Source organism: Talpa occidentalis, unplaced genomic scaffold (assembly GCF_014898055.3).
Source record: "Talpa occidentalis isolate TD23 unplaced genomic scaffold, MPIMG_talOcc4v2.1 talOcc4.4, whole genome shotgun sequence".
Lineage (NCBI taxonomy): Eukaryota > Metazoa > Chordata > Mammalia > Eulipotyphla > Talpidae > Talpa > Talpa occidentalis.
Genome location: NW_023604295.1, coordinates 51,143,380 through 51,166,291, shown reverse-complemented (window position 1 = coordinate 51,166,291; position 22,912 = coordinate 51,143,380). Strand labels below are relative to the sequence as shown.

The 22,912-nt window shown below is 39.9% G+C and overlaps 1 protein-coding gene across 37 annotated transcripts in view; it reads right to left on the bottom strand.

Moving 5' to 3' along the window:
* Nucleotides 1-22,912, bottom strand: part of ZBTB20 (zinc finger and BTB domain containing 20) — a 775,686-nt gene that overhangs the window by 122,348 nt on the left and 630,426 nt on the right. Inside the window, exons 1-2 of one of the 37 annotated variants that reach the window (XM_054700586.1) lie at nt 1,461-1,479; nt 375-434 (exon numbers count right to left, since the gene is read on the bottom strand). The exons of the other annotated variants lie outside the window; for them this stretch is intronic. The gene's annotated coding sequence lies outside the window, so the exon portion shown is untranslated. Of the gene's footprint in view, nt 1-374; nt 435-1,460; nt 1,480-22,912 lie in introns of those variants that run through there. 37 annotated transcript variants of the gene reach the window in all.

Genomic DNA, 22,912 nt, shown 5'->3' with positions numbered 1-22,912 from the left:
TTTTTTGCCACCTTGACATTTAAACATACTAGTTTGAACAAACTGATATTGGACCCACCAAAAGAATGCACTATAAAACGACTTGCGTATAAAAGGATGTTTTTTTCCAGTTACTGAAGACACAAAATCTACCTGACATTGCAAAGCTTTTGAGCTTTAAAACTTAAAAAACATAAGCAAAACAAACAAAACCTCCCAAACTTTTTCAATATCAGAAAAACATCATGTACAATCACAGAAATCTAGCACAATCAATTCTCCATAAATGGCCAGCAAAGAGGGATATCCCCTCACAAATATTTAAAGGTGAGAATAGTTTGTGCAAAAGGCTTCAATTTCGATCTAGGGCTGATATTATCACTACCTCTGCTTACCTTGTCTTCTGTAAAATGCGGAAAGGGAAAAGATCTGAATTTTTCTTCCAGATACGAAGGCTGAGTTGTGGGGGAAAATTGTTTCAGTAAGGATGATGGAGGAAAAGAACAGAAAACTTGGAAAGGAGGCACCACCAGACCAGAAACCTGGCTCACACAATGCCGGGAACTGGAGGTGGGGGTAGAAGGGATTGACATAACCATTAACCCAGCTATAGGAACTAAAAGGGAAGGGATTAACATAACCATTAACCCAGCTATAGGAACTAAAAATCCTTAGGCGCCAAAGTCTAGATCACAAGGCACAGGACCCAGGCAAGTGTCAGACTGCTGTTAAGAGTGTCAAGGGGCGCAGACCGGAGGTGAGGATATGGAGATGGAGGGCTATTGTAGATTCAAAATCAACAAAACCAAACCACTCCACAAAGGGAGGAGGCCCTCCCAAAGAGAGGACGACTATCGCAGGCAGTCTCTGCACTGGCACGGGGCAGCAGTCCTCTGCCCACCTGTGACTGTGCAAGTGCTTCTTTTCACCAATCGTTTCCTTTTGTAGAGCAGGAACAGCGGCCCTTCCGCCCGCCAGTGCCTATGCACGAGCGCCTCGCGGCCAACAATCTCCCTCTGCAGGGCAGCAGCTTCCTGCCTGCCTGTGACCTGTGACCGTTCCGGGGCTTCTCTGCACTGACCTCCCTCAGCAGAGGCAGTTTCCTCCCAAGGCCACCCGCCTGTGACTATGCAGGCCTCTCTCTTAGCAAACCTGTCCCCTTCGGGGGCAGCCCTTTCTGCCCGCTTGTGTCTCTACAGATGTCCTTTTCCTTCTCTCCCTTTTCATAGAAACCTGCTCTTTTGGATAATTAACGTCTCTGTCTCGTGGAAAAACTCGCCTGGGAAACTCGCTGCATGCCGCTGAAGGGGGAGCTCTGGTGAAACTTTTTCCAGAGTTAACCCAAGACCCCCCCCACTCTCCAAACCCAACAGGAACACTGAGATTCTCTCCTAATGGTAGAGGAGGGCATCAGGATATGCCCCTTCTCCCTGCATTCCGCCCCGCCCCCCACAAACACATTCCAGTTCAGGCTTCCTCACCTAGTTAGTTTCAGGCAGGGTCGAAAAAGAAAGGAAAAATAGAAAGCAGGAAAGGGTGTCCAGGAGGAAGAAAGAGGAAAGGACAGGAGGAGCGTCTAGGGAAGTACAGTCCTCTCCAGAAGGCTCCAGAAAGTGAAAGTATGCAAAATGAGCTTAGAGAGCTCGGTACCTCCCCGTTCTCCAGGGATGGGTCTCTCCAACAACGCCTGAACTACAGCTCTCTGTGGCTAGACTGGTGCTGGAGGGAGGAAGACTTTGGGGCAGGGGCTGGAGAGTGATACTGCAGAGCTTTCCCGCCCCTCCGACACCACATATAAAAGCAATTGTTCCAGAAATACCACAATTGTCCAGGATGTGTTCAAATGCAAGAAAGGGGGCATTCTAAGATGAAATGGGTTGTGAGAATTATTCATTATGTAATAATTATTTATTTATAATTATCATCTTTCTATGACACTGCAGTCTTTCATTGGTACTTGATAATCACAAGTTGACGAACTATCACTTTAATTACTCTGTGAAAGAAATAAAAATGAAGAGTTGAGGCAGCCAGGAATTGTATTACAATAAGAAGCACCTATAACCCAGATCCTGAAATCAATGACAAACGTCCACAGCAAGGTTCTAACACTCAGTGTTGGTCCAATTTTTCCACAAGCAGAACCAAAGGTGAAATTTAGGTTGTAACAGGCCCCTCCATAAATAGTAGTGACAGCCACTGCAATTGTCTTTTTTGAATAAAATTCCTAGCTGGGATTCCAAAGATTCACCCAGGCTGGAAAGAGCATTCACATTCGCCTTGCAGGTGACCCACCCCTGGGAGGGGAAGGGGAGGAAAGGAAACATTAGCACCAAAAACCTCTAGTCATCTTGCACCACCTTGACACGGGTTAGCTGAAGGCCATGGAGAATAACGGATGTGCAGCCGTCTCTTCCTTACACAGACAGCAGAGGAGGGGGGATCCACACACTTGTATTTTGCTAATGTAAAAGTCCCAGTGGAAACATTAGCACTCAAAGACATTAATGTGGATTTGGGACACTCCCTGAAGGATTTTGATTCCATTAGAAAAAAAAAAAAAGACGGTGACAGATATAATCCTGCTTTGATATGTTTAATGCCATTTAAAGAGAAACTGCACCCATTTACCTCAGGCCGGGACACCAAGAGTTCAAAAAGTGAAATATCATTTCTCAGTGTAAAGAAAAAGCTTGGAAAATATTATGAGAAAATTAATTTGGCATGCTTCTTTGAAATTTTACATTTCTGGGATGAGCAAATGGGTACAGTTTTCCTTTAACTGTTTTTGAACACCATGTGTTGAGAAGAAAACAACAGAATGGCAATTGCTCATCCAAAATGCTAACTTGTGGCATGGCGCAGTCAAGATGGCCTGCCACAGCCAAAAAGCAGGTGTGTGCTATGCCTCTCACTTCAGTAGCATGCGTACCACATGGCCCTGCATTCAGCAACCTCTCGCATTTGCTTTTGGAACCTTTCTGAGGGGGACAGTAAACATGACTCAACAGAATGTCTAGCCTAGGAGGGACTGGCTCCCCCAACTTTCTGTGAGACAGACTCTCCGAGAAGCATCAAGGAAAAGCTGGAATCATGTATCTATTTTGAAATTCTTTGCTATCTCATATCCTGTAACCCAGCACGAAAGTGATTGGCTTCAGATCATTCTGTGTGGCTGACACCTAGCATCTAATCAGGTTGCGAGCAGGGGTGGTCATTCTGTGTGGCTGGAGAGGACCCACTTAAGTCCGCTGCCTCACTTGGGCTGAGGTCTCAGTTAATGCAGCTGCCTCAGGTCATTTCACCTGCTGTGAGAGCTTTGAGAAATAACCCCTCCTTCCTCAAAATACAGAATGTACAAAATTAGTGGTGTGCAGGGATGTCAAAGCTTCTTCACTCTGACATTACTGAATCTGCTACTATGCTTATTCTAGGAATTAAAAGATTTTTGTATAGACACAGGTCTTGTTCAATATACAACAGTCTTAAGAGAAAGAGGAGAGAGAAAAAAGTGATTTTTCCTTCTTGCCTGTAAGAGATCTGATAAAGAGGTCAAATTAAAACCCATGACTACTTCTAAGCCTAAATCAGGTAGCACTTGGAATGAAATCCCAGGGTATCTGGTTGCAGGGCTGACAAAGTCTGAAGATAAAGATGTAGATGGGAATGGAAGTAACTATTTTAACATAAGATGCTTTATTTTATGATTTTAATTAATGAGTCAATAGTCATTTATTAAAAGTCTGCTATGTGCAAATACTGCCAATCAAGAGTGGGATGGAATGAAACCTATATATACTAGCTCAGGAAAAAACATCCATAAGCTTTACAGATATAATTGAGTGATCTTTTCTGTAGGCTTGCTTCTGGGCAGGCATTTACTGGGTGCAGAAAAGATAATTTGTGCCGAATACTTACCTTCCACTGTTAATTGCAGCCATTTAAATTACAATATTACCTATGTACCCTTTATTACCTATGGTGCATTCTAGGTGCTGAAGGGGCTGCATATAAACACAGTCTCTGTATTTATGAAGCACTCTGTGCAGTGGTAGGAGGAATGAGACATATACTCTAGGACAGGACAGTATGTAATCAGTGCCACATGAGACACATAAATAAGTGCTTTAACAGTTCTGAAGAAGCAAGACCTCTGGCTATGGAACAACCCTTCCTTAGACATATTAAAATGACTCAATGCCCAAAACGGGAGGGATGTGGACCAACCTAGCCATTCTTGTGCATAGGGGCTTAGCTAGACTGTGAGGGGAAAGACGAGTACTCTGTATCCACAATGCTTCTCACTCTGAGTTGTCTTGTAATTAATGTTTACCAAAAGCATGCATGGATGAAAGTCAACATGGGTGATAGGCCATGTCAGTGAATCTGCATCAGCCCTAGCTACTTAGATGATTATTAATACCCTGTTAGAAGTTGGTGTTATAATGACATCATCTTCCCATTCTAGTGTGAAAAGTTCAGTCTTTTGTTCACTTGAGAGTGATGGGAAGTACAATTCAGGGTTACATCTTCCCAAGTGAGGAAAACACTCTGCCCATGTAAAGTGACTTTGACACAGGTACACAATGTCCTTCAAGACAGCAACAAAAGAACTCCCCAGTAATCCCTAAGGAAGATGAGCCAGAATGCATGCTCCCTAGAAATAATGACAGTGAAGTTGGGGAGCAGCAGATACGCTAGGATCCATGCCAGAAATAAGGCAGATTCCCTTCGAAGTAGGAAATAGGCTGTGGAGTTCCTGGCTTCTGTCTGTAGAATTACATACATTTTCGATTTTTATTCCTCTTGGACATTCTAGCCCATTACATCATGAATAGTGGCCTTCTGTAGTTGGTGTGTGTGTGTGTGTGTGTGTCTTTTTAAGAAGGAGGATGGTATTACTGATGTGCTTTTGTAAGATTCAAGGTTGTCTGGATTCTCAAAGAATGCAGTTGAAAAAAAATACTGTTTCTTTGATTCAATGGTGCTTACATTTGGGCAGAGTTTTCTTTTTCCATCCTCAAATATAGTATTTGAGACAATCTGCCCACAATGGAAAGCTTTTAGAGCTTCAAAAGTGTAGGCGAACCAAATCAGAATTAATCTCTGTGAAAATGGAGATTCAGGCACATGGAAAGAGTTTAGAAAAAAATCTGGCCAGAAGGCAACCCCACAGAAGGATGTCTGACATCTCTCCTAATTCAGGATGACCTGGGGTAGGACAGGTAAGGAAAGGGCATGGTGAGTTCTAGTCATCACGTGATCACCTATGCCCGTGTAACTTGGATACTTGTTACCCTGGGTTCCAGCTGATTGTGTTATAATGTGTCTGATGTTCTGACTGCACAACCCAGAGAAGGCTAATACAGGGATCTATAGGCCAAGGGGGGCTAAGGGCAAGTGGCTAACAGCTAGTCACTCAAGAAGGACTGACCAGGGCAGTCTGAGGAGCTTTCATAGCAGTGGTTCCTTTTATTATCCTATTTAAAGGTATACATTTTATTGAAAAACTTAATTTGAAAATGCCTTGCAATGCACAGAATTAAAAAAAAAAAAAGGTAGAAGATAACATAACCTTGGTCATTTTGAACACTTGGTCTATATAGGGCAGTTTTTCTGTGGATTTCTTTGTATATATTATCTTCCTTGATCCTTATAACAACTATGAAAGATGACTCTTAATACCCTGCTCGAAGCTGGTGTTATAATTTTGCCCATTTTCTATGTGAGGAGCCTCAGGTTCAGAGAGGTTAGATGAACATTCTCTAGATGCACAGCTATAGGGGCTCAGCTGGGATTCAAATCTGAGCAGTAGGACACAAAGCCTGTGCTCTCTGCCATGCCTTGTGCTTTCCATGGCACGGACTCAGTGTTGGGGGAACTCTGCCCGGCATCTCTGGTTAGCAGAGTGAATCACTTTTATCATTTGCCAACATGTCATAGAAAAAAATATCAAAACAAAACAAAAAAAAAAATTCAAACTCCTGGCTCTAGGAGATTTCCTATCAACCACCTGAAGTTTGGCTTGGTTACATTTTATTTGAATATCTGATAATCTTATGAAAAGTCTAACAAGAATAAAGAATTTTTCATTTATGCTAGCTCCTACTTTAGTTAAAAATCTCCTGTTCCTACATAACAATGTGCCTGGGGGACTCTCTCACTGCCAGAAACTCATCTGAAAATGCTGAAAAGTCAGATTTGGGGGCCTATATACTGACTAATGTTACCAGCTGTGAGTCAGTTTGAACATCAGTAATATGATATTTCCCGCTACAATTTGATTTGGTTAAAATGTGTTTGAAGTCCACCCTTTTATTAACTAGAATTACCACCTCCTGTAACGGGAGGCCCCCGAGAGCAGGCTGGTAGTGCAAGAGCAGGCTGGTAGTGCAATCCAACCGCCCACCCGCTATCGGTGCATTTCCTGGCAACAAATACTATTAAAATTGATAACTACAGAAATAGGTCAAAATGTCTTTTCAATAGTTGAAAATGCTCCCCTAATGCTCCGTTGCCTCCCTTTGATTTTCAGACTAACATTTTCTCTCCCATTGCAGGAGCAATAGCTAGTAAAAAGAAATGGCTAGAAGATGCAAAAGCTGGGTCTGGAGGTGTTCTTAGAAGTCTCAATTTACAGAATAGAAGAGTTCATCTTCCTGAGTAGCTGAGTGCCCCAAACTCAGTTCCACTGTGAGTCCAATGACCAGGCCAAAAAGCTGTATACCCTCTGAGCCCTGATGTAAAAATCTGAGCCCTCAACTGTAAAAAGGGGATTCCTTATACAAATTCACAAATTTGACAGGAGGAAGGAGCCTTGATTTGTCAAAAAGCAGTTGAGCTTTAAGCTTATTTACACTACTTTCATAATCATACCCAGTAGGGCCTTGCTTATCCAAGATAGAAACTTATTTTTGTGGGGTTAATCTCCCCCAATGAATCAGATAATTCATTCTCAGAATACCCAGAGCAGAGCCTGTCACCTTCATGTGGGAATGAGAGGTGAGTGGAGGCCCTGGGAGCCATTCCATAAAGAATGCAGATGGTTTTCAGCTGAGATGGTGAGAGCTTTGGAGGTTGAGGAGAATCTTTTCTCCTTGCTTCAGTCCCTTTTCCTAATCGAAGGAGATATCATTGCTTCCCCTCTAATGGTCTAGGAGTATAAAATTTGGGGGGTTTCAAAAAGTTGTAGCTTTATCAGTGAAATGTAAACCCGTTCCTAGTCTGTCCTATGAAGTCTCTCCCTCTTTCCCCTTGATGTCCCTGGTCCCGAAACCTGAAGGTCCCTAAATAAATATCCTTGGTCCACTCTGTTATTCCTTAGAATTTACAACTATGTGAATCCCCTATATGTATGCTATTAAATTGATTTTTCCCTTTGCTAACCTGATTTTTTTTTTTAAAAAAGATTTATTTTATTTATACAAGAACAGGATACAGGCCAGATGTGCGGGAGGGTGAGAGGATTCACCAGAGACAAAGCGGGGAACAGAACAGGCAGACTGATGAAATACACTGCTGAGGGGAGCAGCAGGCGAGACAGGAGAGGACTGCCACGCCATGTGGGTTGCTCCGAGGCTGGCTGGGATGGAACCGGCACTGTAGAGACTGCGGACAGCTTCACAGCACTACGCTCAACCCGCCTGCGCCACCAGGGAGGCCCCCGTCTGATGTTTTGAGTCATTGTCCAGCTTGAGAAGAACCCAGAGGAGTGGGGGATTTAACCCTCCATTCTGACATTTTCATTAAAAAAAAAATGATATTGTGGTATATTTTATAAGAGCGACCCCCTGCAGTCATCCTGGGGTTGATTATTCACTGTGTAGACCTACATTTTTTTTCCCTCTCCCTCTCTCCCTGGAAGACAGTTTGCTTTTCTGAGTTCACATCAGATATGTGACCAGAGATAAAGCAGGTGGGTGGGTAGGTACAGCTATCCCAGGACACAGCTGATTCAGAGCAGGCTCAGGAGGGACAGTCTCCTGGAGTGGGCAAGAGCACCCTTGTTAATGAGGTACATTTCAATTCCCAACACCTCTGGCATGCAAACAATCTGTAGCCATTTATGTCTTCATGCTCTGTAATCACTTCAAGAGGGCGACCTACCTCAGTGTAAAGTAGTTTTGCACTGGAATTGGGGGAAAGGACAAGAGTAATTTTGGAACAGGGCAGGTTGAAGGAAGGAATCAGATTAACGCCACGATCTTGGAGGCAGAGAAGAGGACGAAAGAGGTAGATATAACTGACAAGGACGCAAAAACTGCAAAGCAGTTTTGAACCGCTGGGGAATTTCTTGGGAAATGCCATCATCTCTGAGCAATGCTTTGCCCGTTCCCCTGTGATGTGGCTGCACTGTTGCTGGACAGGTGGGCAACACTTATTCAAAAACTTGCAAAATTCAGGGTCTCCCTGGTGGCGCAAGGGGTTAAGATGCAACCTATGAAGCTTTGCGCAGCCACTGCAGCATGAGTTTGATTCCCCGGCCTGCCAGGGAGGTGACCCACATGGCGCAGCAGACCTCTCCTGACTCGCCTGCTGCTCCCCTCAGCAGTGTATTTCAGTTAGTCTGCCTGTTCTGTTCCCCACTCTGTCTCTGGTGAATCCTCTCACCACCCGCATCTCTGGCCTGTACCCCAGTTCTTGTATGCATAAATAAATCTTTTAAAAAAATAATAAAAACTTGCAAAATTCAGCTTTCCTGGTTCAGCAAGGGAAGGCTACTGTAATCTCCTAAAACTTAAACTCAAAGAAACGACACACACTAATCTCTCTCCATCAGATTCTCTTTCATTTCATAGAGAAAGGAGAATAGATGTGTGGAAGAACTAAAGGAAAACCTAGAGGGAGAGGCAGAAGATAAACCTTCCTGAGCTTCAGCTATGGGTGAGGCTTTGTGTTAGGTAAATGTCTCTGGAGCCTCCCAACAAACCTGGAGACATTATTAGTGGTAGAAGTGTTTTATGGGTTTAGAGAGGCCAACAAGCTTAGGATAACCCGTCAGGTTCCTTCTCACACATGACTTCCCTAGCTCCTACCTCCATTAGCATATTTCCTCCTCTTTCTGGTTATGATGCTTGAAAACTGGCCAGGCATCTAGAAAATATCACTTAGGAATGTTGAGGATGTCCTGAGTCATCAAAAGCATATCTGGCAGGGAGTCAGGAGGCCTGGATTCTTCTGGGTAAGTCTTTTGGTCCTAACCAACTGTCACTGTGGACAGCCCATGCACCTCTGAGGGGGTCTAATACAGACCTAATAATTCTGTTGTTTACACTCACCCAGGATGTGGCAGGTGACAGTGTATATGCATAAAACTTAGCAAGAATCATTCTCATCACTTGCCGTATGTAGACTAAAAACTGGAACTCCCTATTCCTCGTGCCAGTTTTTTTTTAAAGATTTATTTTATTCATTTATGCATACAGGAACTGGGGTGTAGGTCAGAGGTACAGGGGTTGAGAGGATTCACGAGAGACAGAGTAGGGAGCAGAACAGGCGGATCTACTGAAATATACTGCTGAGGGGAGCATCGGGCGAGACAGGAGAGGTCTGCTGCACCATGTGTATCAGCAACCTGGCTGGGGCTTGAACTTCATGCTACAGTGGCTGGCGATAGCTTGATAGTGCTGAGACTTTAACCCCTGTGCCACCAGAGAGGCCCTCCTAGTGGCAATTTTGAATAAGAAGGATGAAAGTGTTGTTATGAGTCAAAGACAAAAGGGAAAATGAAGAGAAGGTCACAGAACACATAGCAGGCATTAGCAAGGGTGGGAGTCTGCGAGGGGCAGAAGTCCACAGCCACTTCTAGGAAATCAACTGCTTGTTGAATACACTAATGTGTTAGATTAAATAATGGGTGGGAAGTCCTACTCTAAAAAAACCTGAATACTGACGGTCTTTTTAAAATCTCAATTTAATGGTTAAAACCTATTTTCATTATTTAACGAAGGGCAAAGACTTAATTACAATTCCAACTATATTTTCCTACCCTCAAACCCCCAATATTAACCTTTAGCAAAAAAAAAAAAAAATTGAGACAACTGCAGAGTTTTTGATTACAAAACAGACCGTATCGATGATAATAATCTCAAGGTGTTTGTAGAAAGGAGATATGTGTTTTTCTGAATCGCATTATATGGACCGAGTTCTTCTGAGTTTAATATAGGAATTAGCTGATACCTCCAGTTGCCATACCAGGGAAAGATAATTCCAGGCAGGACTAGTGACATGATTTGTGGGACTCAAGGCAAAATGAAAATGGGGTGGGGAATCCCTTATTAAATAATTATTAAGAATTTAAAAACAACAACAGAGCATTAAACAAAACAAGGGCCCTTCTAAGCACAGAGTCTTGTGTAACAGCTCAGGAGGTAAACCCAGGCAGGGGGTCCTGATGCAAGTCATTGTTTTTTACTGGGGCCTTCCAGTTCCATGCACAGACACAATCAAACTCCCAGCTAACTGTCTTCCTTGGGCAAGGACACAACTGAATTCTGCAGCAAGGATCAGAAAAATCTAGGGTCTGCCAACATGTTTGATAGATTGCAATTGCACTGGCTTCTGCTACATTTGTCACAGCTACTAATTCCCACTTCTGTCACAACCTAAAGATGCCCAGGATATCAATGTCTGGGAATTGAAACATATTTTCTAAAAACACAAATTTCCCTGAAAAAAAAAGAAAACAAGCAGAAGTTGCTAAAAAGAAGCTGAATCTCCTGGATGTCAGGCCTGTCCCTGATTTCTTTCTGGCCTTACCTTGAGCAGGTCCTGGGCATGTGCACACAGGCTCTGAAGCACAGGTGAATTACCACAATAACTCTTTTCAGTTTGGGAAAAAAAGAGAGGAAACAGGAGAACCTGGTCATAGCTCAGTAGAAACTCACTCGTTTCGCTAACAGTGTGTCTGCTCTCTCTCTCCCCCCTTATTATGCTAAGTTGGAGCTATGACTTCACTCTCCATGGAAGCTGGTTCTCTTTCCTAGACGCTTGGAATGGACAAGAGAAAAGCTATTAGAGGGTAATGGTCATGTCTAAAAAATCATATTTATTTAACTTCACCTGCCTTCCTCATGTCATTATCATTCCACTGAGGTCTGTATATAGAAAGCAGAGATTAAGCAGCAAAGATGATCATCAAAAGAATAACAGCAGTACAAAATAGATGAAGTGACCTCTTTTCCAATGATCTTAGCAGCTTTATATATACTGAGCCTGATTCTCGTTGGGACAGACTAGTGCAGCCTGGGCAGATGCCTAGGATGTTTGTATGGGCTGAGGCTTTTCTTATTCTTACTGTATATCTTTGTCCCATTAAAAAAAAAAAGAAGTGTGTAACATAAAGAATTAGTTCACTCCTATAGACAGAATTATATTGCGATACAATACCTGTCACTAACTTTGATTCAGGATTTTAAAAGATATTTAAAAAATAAAAAGCTAATCTTATATTTTACTTAATAGGTTTGTAGTTCCTTGAGTAAGGCCACCAGGGTCCACAAATAGATGGAAATGTACTTGTTTAGATTTCAAAAGGCCTTCAATTTCACAGAGGTGATATAGGCTCAGCCATCATTTTCAAGTGTTTTAACAATTGGTCATTAGCAGAGACAGTCTTAAAATTTTTTAAAAAGTGATTGACCCTCACAACGGTTGCATATCTAAAATCCTGATTCATTTATTTTTAAATCATTCTCCCCTGCTGTAAATAGATAGCTATAATACATACATTTCTATACGTGTGCACAATTGGCCTTAAGAATACCGCTGTGAAGTAGATGAGGATGGATGGTTTTCTATTTATTTGACAAATGCACTATTACATAGATAGGTTAAGTGATTTGTCTTGTAAGGAAGGTGGAGCTAGGAAAAAAACCTGCCACATATGTTTTTCCTCTGGAATTGGGTAGCCATTATTATTTTGGAACTATCTGATCGAAAGTTAGCAAGGTAATTTTCTTGAAAAAAGATTTTATTCCCTCTCTCTCTTTTTGTACTTTGTTCCTCTTTCTTCTTCCTATCTTTGATTATTACAAACTATTGATCAATATGTCTGCTCGAAGTTTATGCCTGCTCCTCAATGAGATCTGAAGGGCTTTAGCTCTTAGAAGAGCATAAGAAAAAAAAAAGTCCTCTGAAATGTAATAATGATAAATAATAGTGGGCCAGTTTGAGTTAATATCACTATAAAAGCTGATATTGGTACAAGTGAGGTCTTGGACTCCGTTTCCATAAGAGCTAATTCACTGGTTCACAATTGATAAAATAGAAAGCAGAGATGTCTCTAAGAAGGAACCCACTCATCAGTAAGCTGCTCCGCTGGGAGCCTGGGCAGGGACCGTAGCTTTCTCCTGAAACTTTCTATGAGCTACTCCAACTTGTAACTTAGGGCTGTTCTCTACTATATACTAGGCTGCATCCTCAAGGTTCCTAACATTGACTTTCTCCATTTTGACACATATTTGCATGTCACTTATAATGATCTGTTTGATAAAATAGATCAGGCCTGACAGTTATTTGGTCAGCGAATGAATGTTTTGAGAGTATTTTAACTCCTTAGTATCAATTTTGTTGATTATTTGTGTTAATTAAAAAAACCTAGAATTCTTGCCCCTTGTCACCCTTCTGGCTAGTGTTTCCCAACGTTATGTGGTAAATGTTTAGGAAATACCACTTTAGTTTAATAAATCCTAAACAAAACCAATAGCTAAAAACATACAATGAATTCTGAAGCTAAGTCATTTATTCTGAAGTATCCATCACTTTTACTCCTTTCTATCAGAATGTAACGTTGCCCACAAATTAGTTATCCATCCTGAATTTTTTTCAAGCGAAGAGACAATAGTATATTTCTTTTCTTATGATAAGAACTGTAACCGCCGTGGCATATTATCACCTGAGTATCGTCTGCTCTGTGAAGCTGATTTTTCACGAAGGAGATTGTTTTCTTAATTTCTTCAAGAAAGCTGCTTCTGTTTAGGGACAGGGATGTTAAGAATGTCCTGTTCCCATCAGACCTGCTGCTGGCTGTCATCCCATCAGCTACCCTGTCTATAGTTGCCACTCGCTGTAGAGCAAGTACTTGGGGATGACACACGGTGGAAAAGGAAAGAATGCAGAGCTCTGTCCTACCAGTACATTTATTGCAAGGAACTAGTTATGCTGCAACTGCTTTGCTCTTTTATATTCCAGGCAACACACTGGTGAATATAATTCATAATGAACATATTCAACATTTTTTCATCAGTTAAATGCATTATTCATAAATATTAGGGATGGAAAAGACGTAGTAGATTACCGAATCCAGACCTCCTTTCTGCACCTCCCAATATTCCCTAACTGTTGATGTTAGCTCAAAGAAGAAAAAAAAAAAAACAAACGGCCTGGTACAGGGGTTAAAGTCTCAGCACTATCAAGCTATTGCCAGCCAGAGCCGCATGAGTTTGATCCCGGGTCAGGGAGCTGACGCACATGGCGCAGCAGACCTCTCCTGCCTCGCCCGCTGCTCCCCTCAGTACTGTATTTCAGTAGATCTGCCTAGTCTGCTCCCCACTCTGTCTCTGGCGTATCCTCTCACCACCCCCCACCCCACACCTCTGGCCTATACCCCAGTTCCTGTATGCGAAATAAAAAAAAATAAATCTAAACAAAACAAAACAAAACACCCAAATCCAGACCAGTAACAAATCAACAAGGAAAGCAACAAATAGTCAAGTTTTACAAGTAAAAAAGGAAGCTCTGAAGAAGCCTGTATTCATGGAGGGGAAATAGAAGGAAGCCTCCCCTTCCTGCTGGTGGAGCTCACTGAAGACTAGGAGAATGGATAGCTCTTTGACATGAAGACAGGCCGAGGAGGGAAATGCCAATTTAGCCTCTGGACAATCATAATTCAAGGTAAAATCGAAGAGGCAATATCATGTCCTTGGACAAATGCTTACTGTGTGTATCTACAACCTGGTGTGGACTCAGGCACTCTTCTCTCCAGTTAGAACTTGGGATACTGATAATGATAACAAGAAAATGTATAAATGAATAGAGAGTTAAAACTACTAGAGAATGCGCTCTGGGATTATCTGTGCTATCAAGATAGGAAAACTTTGCAGATGCTACTGTCTCTCTAGAGGAATAAATGCTTGCATTTTAATATTCTCAGCAGCTGGTTCCTGTTGAATGCCATCAGGATGATTCAGCCACCCACCAGGAACACCAGTAACAGCAAGTGCACACACAGAAATCTGTAAAACTTTCTTCTGTTGATGCCAACGCCATCACTCTGACAAAGTAAAACCCTTTATTGAATTACCAGTTCTACTAAATGTGACCTTGTTCCCCTCACAAATACCAGCTCATTCTCAAACAAATGGAACTTCTGGCCGATTAAGATGCAACATTCTTCCTGCCGTAAGCACACCCTGCTGTCAGCCTCTTCTGGGCCATGACCATGTGATCTGCCCCCCTTTTTTATTTTCTCACCATTCACTGTAACTTTGAAGGGCCAGAAAGAACTGTACACACTTCGAATCCACCTTGCGTGCCGTCTGCCTACAGCTAAACCTGTGTATTTAGGACTATATCTCTACCTTATTCTGTCATTTCTACTTTTAAGAAGTTTCCTGTTTCCACAGAATGGGGTTTCATGTCAAGAAAAACAGGAATGTGTAGTGGAATTGCACTGACCAAAGATCTCAAATAACCATGCCACATTCAAGTTAGATAAGAATTCTATACACACCCCCTTGTTCAAACCGAACAGATTAGACACTAAAGGGAAGAAAATGCCAAAGATGACTACCAGCTATCAAAATGTCTCATTGCCTCATTTTCAGGTCTCCAAAGTAAAATCTAAGGACATTCAACACATTCAGGTGCTCTCAAAAGCCATGAAAATATATGGCTGGAGAGAGAATCTATAAATGTAATGAATACACAATTGGCTTATAACAGATGCAACTAAAATTAAATTCGATATCTTGACTGGTTCTCCAAAGTAAAAGTTTCTGGTTCAGGCTACAGATAGAGGTATAACAAGCTCATTAATCACATGAACCGGAACTACAAGCTGACACTTCTGGGGATGCTGTAAAGAGCAATCCTATGTGTTTGGGGAGACGGTGAGGAACCTAAAAGAGAATGTGGCACTGACAGTGTAGAGTAGTAATACTGACATCATTTATGGGATATATGGGTTAGCACTGGCCACAGCCATCCGCTATTCTTAACTTCTGGGAAAGAATGCAAAGATTTTTGTAAGGCAGTAATAAGTCTTATGGACTTGCATAAAAATGATATGCTTTTATCCAGTCCCTATTATCTAAAAGTCATTGTGTTGGCTGCTTGAGGAGAGACTGAACACAGTAAGATCAATCTACGGCCTCAAGAATAATATTTTTGGGAAAGAACTTCAGGCAAGAGGATATTAACGGCAGTAGTAGTAACAACAACCTTGATATTGAGTGATGAACATGTACTAGCCATGTGCTAAACCCTTTGTATGTTCCATTTCATGGAATTTTTATATATCCCAGCAAAGTAGTTTATCACTTATCCATTTACAGATGTGGAAAGTGAGACTCAGTGAAATCAAGTGCATTGTCCAACACACCTGGTTGCTACATTATACATAAATACACAAATGGCTAATCTATAAGATAGAACATGATAAGAACCACTAAAAGATAGAGTACCAAAGAAAAAGGAGACTGAATCTGCATCTACTGGGAATACCAGGGAAAAAGGAACAGGCTTGGAGTATGTGGGTCACACTTGGGTAAAAAGAAGTACCCCAGTTTGTAATGTGTTTGAGCTTGTTGAATCAGCCCCCTCTGATAAGAACTCATAATTTGATAAGGTACTAAGATAACTGAGCTGTACAGGAACATTTCTAGGAAGAATTTTTTTCCAAAAGTCCTTCTGACTGTAATGAATACGTTTTCCTTTTCTTCTTTTTAAAGGTTTTTTTTTTTGTTTGTTTGTTTGTTTGGTAGGGGTAGAGGGAAGAAGAAAAATGAGATACAAAGTTACCTTGGGAAGAGACCTGGGGGTTAGTGGAACAGTGTTAAAAGCAGAGGGAATCTAGGGAGTGCATAATTTTGGTGCATTTTCTTTCATTCCCCAGAAAACCTTACCCTAACCTCGCATATTTCCCCTGTCCCATATAAAGTGGAGTTATTGGTATAGAAATAGGAACTCTTGATTGTTTGTTTCCTTTGCTCTTTCTTCAATTACTTTTGAAGTATCATCCAGTTTTTAGTTTTATAAATTTGTTTTAGGGATCAGGCTTGTAGTGTAGTAGCTAGAAAACTCGAGTTCTAGTACAATTTGTCTTTCTCACCTTGAGAAAGTTTTGTCACTTCTCTGTTAAAATGTTCTTTTTATGCATACAAGAACTGGGGTACAGGCCAGAGGTGTGGGGTTGGCGTGTGTGTGAGAGGATTCACCAGAGTGGGAGTGGGGAACAGAATAGGCAGATTGACTGAAATGCACTTCTGGCGGGAGCAGTGGGCAAGACAGGAGAGGTCTGCTGTGCCATGTGGGTCACCTCCCTTGCCGGGGATCGAACTCTTGCTGCGGTGGCTGCTGACAGCTTCATAGTGCTAAGACTTAACCCCTTGCGCCACCAGGGAGGCCCTCTGTTAAATGTTCTTACTGGCAAAATGAGTGGTTCATTTAATAACATTTCTTTCTTAATCTGTTAACCCCCATGTCTCTTTTGATGAAAATAAAATCTCATGCTTTTCTGTAAAGTCTGCCAATCTTTCCTATTTACAACCCGTAGTTCACAAAATCCAATGTATATCACCACTAGTCAAGATGAATTTGTGGAGTTTTATCCTCTCTCTGTTTTAAAGTTTCTCTTTTAAAATGTGCTTTCCAACTATAACTCACAGCAATATATAAAACCCATAGTTTTTCAAATTCTACACGGTCCTGCACAAGATATTCCCATATTCCTTTTTGGAGTTTGCTAACTCACACATCTATATGAGATATCGAAGGCCCCTTCAAGCTCTAAGATGCAAGGATTATGATTCTACAATGCTGACATTTGTTTTTGTTGACACTTAAAACAGAGCTTTTCAACTTCAAACAATAGCATAACAAGTTGCTATCACAATTACACTTATATGAATCTTTAAGCAGATATGCGTAAGAGCTCTTTATTACCACACTGGACAGTCAAAGCTTAGGAGGTTGTTAAAATTCTCTGCAAAAATGAATCCCAAGGTTGATTGGATCCTATAGGGAAAAGTATTGCCTTGCTATCTACTTTTAAAATCGATAGACGTTTCTTTCCAGTATCTGTTAATTTTTCACCCAGCCACAGCTTTAAATATCTCTAATAACTTTAGCCATTAGCCTCGACTCTGTCATGGCTCCTGTGTCTCACTCACCCTTGTGACCTTGTCCACTGAGTTCACTCTTACTGATGTAATCACACATGCTTCTTTGTAGTTACATTCGTCACAGTGCTCATTAGAATTATCATCATTCCTACAGCACCTTAGGTCAAGGAAATTAGATGTGCTTATGCAATTTGTTGTCATTTTGATTTTTTCAGCTAGTATTTCTTCATCGAGAAGGACAATTTTATTTGATTTGATCAATAAATAACTAGCTAGTCAAATGATTTTCAAAAAGTGATAGAAAACCATTCACTGGGCAACGTCTTAAGTCTAGAGATGTTTTGCAAATCTGGACAGTAGCATTGCACTGACCTTCCATAGGTTCAAAATTTATTACTGTCAACTTAGTCTTTCAATCTATTAAACTAATAGGTACAAAACTATGCATGATTTATTTATATTTATGGTGTGTGTTGAACTAAATCAATTAGTCAAAAGTCAAGGCATTTTTAAAGGAATTTGCAGCTTGTTCCACATTGATTAATTCACTGACTTTCAGATATAGCCAAAAATAGTCTGTTTGCTGTAACTTAAACCTTTTTTTGTTTTTGAAGTAAAGAGAGAACACAGACTGTGAAATGGCAATAGAGTTCAGAGTTGACACTATATAGTCCTTAACTTTTGTTCTTTCTGTGGTCAGGGTATGTAGAAATAAGTAAATAAAGCCACAACAATTTAAGTCTAGGAATTTTTGTTTGGCTAAACTCTGAAAAAATAACTTAAATAGAGTTGAAAGCTTGGCATCTCATCATTGCTCTGTAATACAAGGTTTACAGTGCCACCTTATAAAAGATATATTCGTTTATTTTCAAGTTCAATCAAAAGTGTAGGGTTTCAGGTCTGGGAATGGATAACAGATCGTTCTCTCCTGGTTATTTTTGGCTTTAAGTATATTGATCATTTTATCATTTTCTTGTTTTAAACTGCTTTAAACACAGCACAAATGTTATTCTCATCATGCCAGAAATGGGTTTGGAATTGATTTTGAGTTTCCATCAATTTTACTCTTTGCTCTCTGTGAGTTTTTACTCTCTTAAATTCAAAAGGATAGTGTTGTTCAAAAGATGTCAGAGTACACATTTAGAGGTCCTTACTTAGCTGGACGTGAAAACTCACATTTTTTTACTTTACCAAAGAATAAAGACCATTGAGTTTATTCCCAGAGACTTGATTAAAATTTGTGAAAAATCATTCATATGAACGCATTTCAAGGACTTCCTCCCTCTTTCTCTTCATGTAAGTGTTCGACAAAAGCATGTCTCTTCTAAGAAGCTGGCCTGATTGGTCCAGGTTGGCACTATTTCACTGTTTGGCCTACGGCGGCTGCTTAGGAATAATTTTGTCTCATCCTCTCTATTTTCCTGGACCATATTGGACTCAGACACGTGGTATGGGAAGGAAATCCAAGTCTCTTAAAAATGCTATTTCTTTTGGTACTAAAGCCAAGCCCAGTTCTACTTTGGCCAAATGATCTTATCAAGATTTAACAAGAGATATTCAGTAATATCTCCAATCTGTGAGAAGACATTCCACTAAGGAAGATAATTTATTGCTTACAGTACACGGACACTCTCCCTCTTGGTATCAGGAAGGGACATGATCATACTTATTCTATTAGTCTCAAGAATACATATAATACCAGCACAAATTTTGTGGCAGTTTTTCATTGCCACATGAATTTAAAAAGAAATAAGCAAGAAGTTCTTTCCATATTAAAACAGGTATTGGAGATCTATTTTCAGTTATTGCCGAAAATATTTTGGCTTTCATAAAGGCACCTTACTAACACTGCTGCTTTGCCCTCCTCTGCACTGTCACAATTCAGAATTTGTAACATTTCAGCCAGGTTCTCCAGACTAATTGGATGAAACAATTGCATTATAGTATTAATATTCCTTTGCAGAATCAAATAAGAGGAGAGCTGCACAATTCAGATAGTCTGGAAGATTTGTGACAACTACAGCCCAAATCCTATATGTTCTGCATATTTTCCTACTTTTACAGAAATAATCACTTGTATAATAAATGCTGGGATTTAACTTCACACTTAAGAATATCAGCAAACAGAGAGAACAAATTAGATATGTAAACTTCATTTCTCACTCCATCCTTACTTCTCCCCTGCATTATGTTTTGTGTTTCAGGACAAATGCTTCCCTTTTTTTTGAAAAGTGCTAGGAAATCTCTTCTTCATCTATCTAGACCCTTGATTTTTCATGTGTAGTATGACACACCTTGAAACAGAGAACCCCACAAACTAGAGTGGGATGTTAATTTAAATACAGACTTAGGGGGAAGAGCTCCATCTACTGAATCAGTCAGATCACAGTTTGCACCCTATAGTTATTCCATTCACTACTTTCAACCTCTTAGAGGCTCTGGAGAGAACAGAAAAGTTACAGACCAAAAACCTGCTCTGAGTTTGATGCCATTTTGAATATTCACTACATATCATGGGCCCCTTTCCTTTGCCCTTACCAATCTCCAAAGCTTCCCATTAAAAGAAAAAATAGGATGCTTTGCTATGTAAATCATCCCTGGAAAGATGTAAAACACCCTTGGTTATTGAAGAAAAAGCCCCAAGCAGCTGAAGGTAAAGCAACTGAAAGAAGGCGGATCTACCTGGCAGGTTAAGCAGGGCAGGTGAAAACAGCAAAGAGAAGAGTATAGCCTACTTACTCCTCTCCTGCCTCGCATCATCGCTGGGGAAGTCTGCAGCCACCCAGGATCAGCTTTTCTGGGCTCTCCTCAGCTGCACAGTGTTGTTGTGGCATTGGGAATTTGCTGTGGCTTCGAAAGATTATGGGGATATGCTTCAGCAAGCCAAAAAAGTCACAAACAAAATTCAGGAGAGAAAAAAAGTCCAAAAACAGCTGATCTTATTGGAGAAGCTCCTGGCATTTTCCTACATATGCCACAATTTTCTTTGGTATTTCCTGATTCTGTGATCAGAAAAATTATCATATTTATTATTTTTATTTTTCCAGGGTTGCTGGAGCTGAAGGGGTGTTATAGTGAGTGCAGACAGACAGACTGCGGTGTAGCAAGGTAAAAATTACTTCTACTTGTTTGCAAGATTTCCAAGAGATCATAGGGTTAAAAAGTTTCTTTTCTAGAATAGTAAAGACATTTGGAAATCACCTGTCGGAAAAAATGGCCATAGTCTTTCTAGATTAGGAAAATGAAAAACTTCTTAACACAGTGACAGATATGGAACAAAGCAAATCGTATTTGAATAAATTTGAACATTAATATAGCTGCATGAAATTCAGAAGTTTGTAAGATTTATAAAATACTCTATAAATTATGATAAATTATTAGTATACATATAGTTAATAATATGTATATACATATATTAAATAAATCAGATGGAGGCAACAGCTAATTGGATTTTTAAATTACAGAAAAATAATGAAATATAATAAAGTTGCATTAATGCTAATACTTTTGTGCAAAAATAGAATTATCATAAATGTAGAGTTGTCTCTCTGCATGTGTATGTGTATATTTATATAAATATCTGTACAAAGTATTATTGACTTCAAAAGTGACAGGTAACACAGAAATCAAAACTTTGCATTATTTTAAATTGCACATTCTAAATATCAGTATTAAGCTGGCAGGTTTTTTCCTACTTTTAAAATATATTTAATGCTCATGTTCTGTTTTAAATCATGAAAAGAAAAATAAATTAGAAAAGCATTGCATATCAATATGCATTTCGTAAAAAAATCATTTGCATTTATTAGAATATTTAGTTCCTAAAAACCGGCTAATTGGATTTTCTTTAAACCTTTGCTAACAAGTTCAGCTCTGAGTCAAGAATAACTATGAAAAATTTCACCTCATAATGAAATTTGTTTGGATAGTTATAAAGGCCTGAAAAACAAGATTATCTCTACCAAAACTATAACAAATAGATAATGAATAAATATATTCTGGCAAGAATCGATAAGAATTGCAAAGCCTGAGAGGGTCATAGCACACTTGAGAAAGGTAACCAAGTGAAGAGACATCACACAGAGTTAAAGGAGATAAAGCATTCTGAAAAATGGAAAGTGTTAATAATCACTGACAGGAAAGAATACACTTCAACAGCGATGGATGAGAACAACAAAACAAAACAACCCCAAACAACTGGAAATATGTATCTCCAGAAGCAAAGTATGACTTACTAAGCAAGAGAAGAACCTACTTCTTTGTCATCTCCTTTGGAAGCCTGTTTTTTTTTTTTTTTTTTTTTTTTTTTTTAAAGGTTGCACAAAAGATACATGTGTTCCTTTTCTGGTATTATTACAGGCCCACCTAGATTTAGCTTTCGATTCCAGATGAGATCAGACATGTTCAGACTAGCACATCTTTGCTCTGTAAGCACAGAGCTGCTATCATTTCACTGGCAAATTCTCGTATCCCCAAATTTATGCATAATAGACGCCCCGAAATCTGCAGATTTTCTACTTCAGTCAAATACTTCATTGAGAGAATTTTTTAAAAATTTACTCTACTAGCATTAAGCCAAAAAGTTAAGGCAGACGACTCCTATAAGAAAGGAAAGTTGAATAGTACTTACCCTAAGTATAATGTGCAAGCTTTAATGGGGTAATCTACTTTTGCTCTATGATTTTTAGAAAGGAATCCAGGTCTAAACTCAGCTCTCGTCCCTTTCCCTTCTGGAAAACTGAGTAGACTCACTGAAGGTGGCTCTGAGAAAGATCATACAAATCAACAGCCTTACCTGTGGCCATTCAGAAGACTGCACTTTGGTGTGTGTTTAAAACTATGAATAAAGTCAGATACAGCGCATGCTCAGCAGGCAATTTAAAAATATTTATAACATTGTTGTTTCGAAAACAAATTTCCTCAAACAAAGCAAAACTCACATTTCTTAGCCATGCCAAGTTTAACGTTCTGAGACAAAGCTGTTTTGGAGTTTTCCGCTGAGGGGAAAAAAGGCTTCTAAAATTTTTTGTAGAACGAAAAATTGTTCTCTTTTCCTTTCTGGGTACTCTTAAAGGGGTGGAATAAATTTTTCTCCAAGTTTCAACAAAATTCACCTCTGGCTAACATAATACATTTTGAGAAAGTAACAAGGAACTAAAAATTATGGGACTAAAAAATGTAATGGTCATCGGAACCTTCAAGACAGTCTTGTTTGTTACTGAACAACAAAAAAACCCCTGATGCAAACAGTATATGGTATGTATGCACAATGTCAGTTATGTACCCATAAGAATATGTCTAACAAATCATTTGCATACCCAGATAAGTTATGTTTTTCTTTTACTGACTAAAATCTGAACTCCTCCACATTGAAAAAAAAAAAAGCATCAAAAATTTAGAAGAAGAAACCCAGTAATAATGTCAGTATAATTCCACTATTTTACATAGCAAACATGGAGAGGAAGGCAATCAAGTATCAATTGGTTAAATTTCGAGTTTCACATACAAAAATTTGATTAAATACAGGCTTTAAAGTACTAATTGCAGCAGGCATGCCTGTGTTACCCCTGGTGGGAATTTCTTTCTCTTCT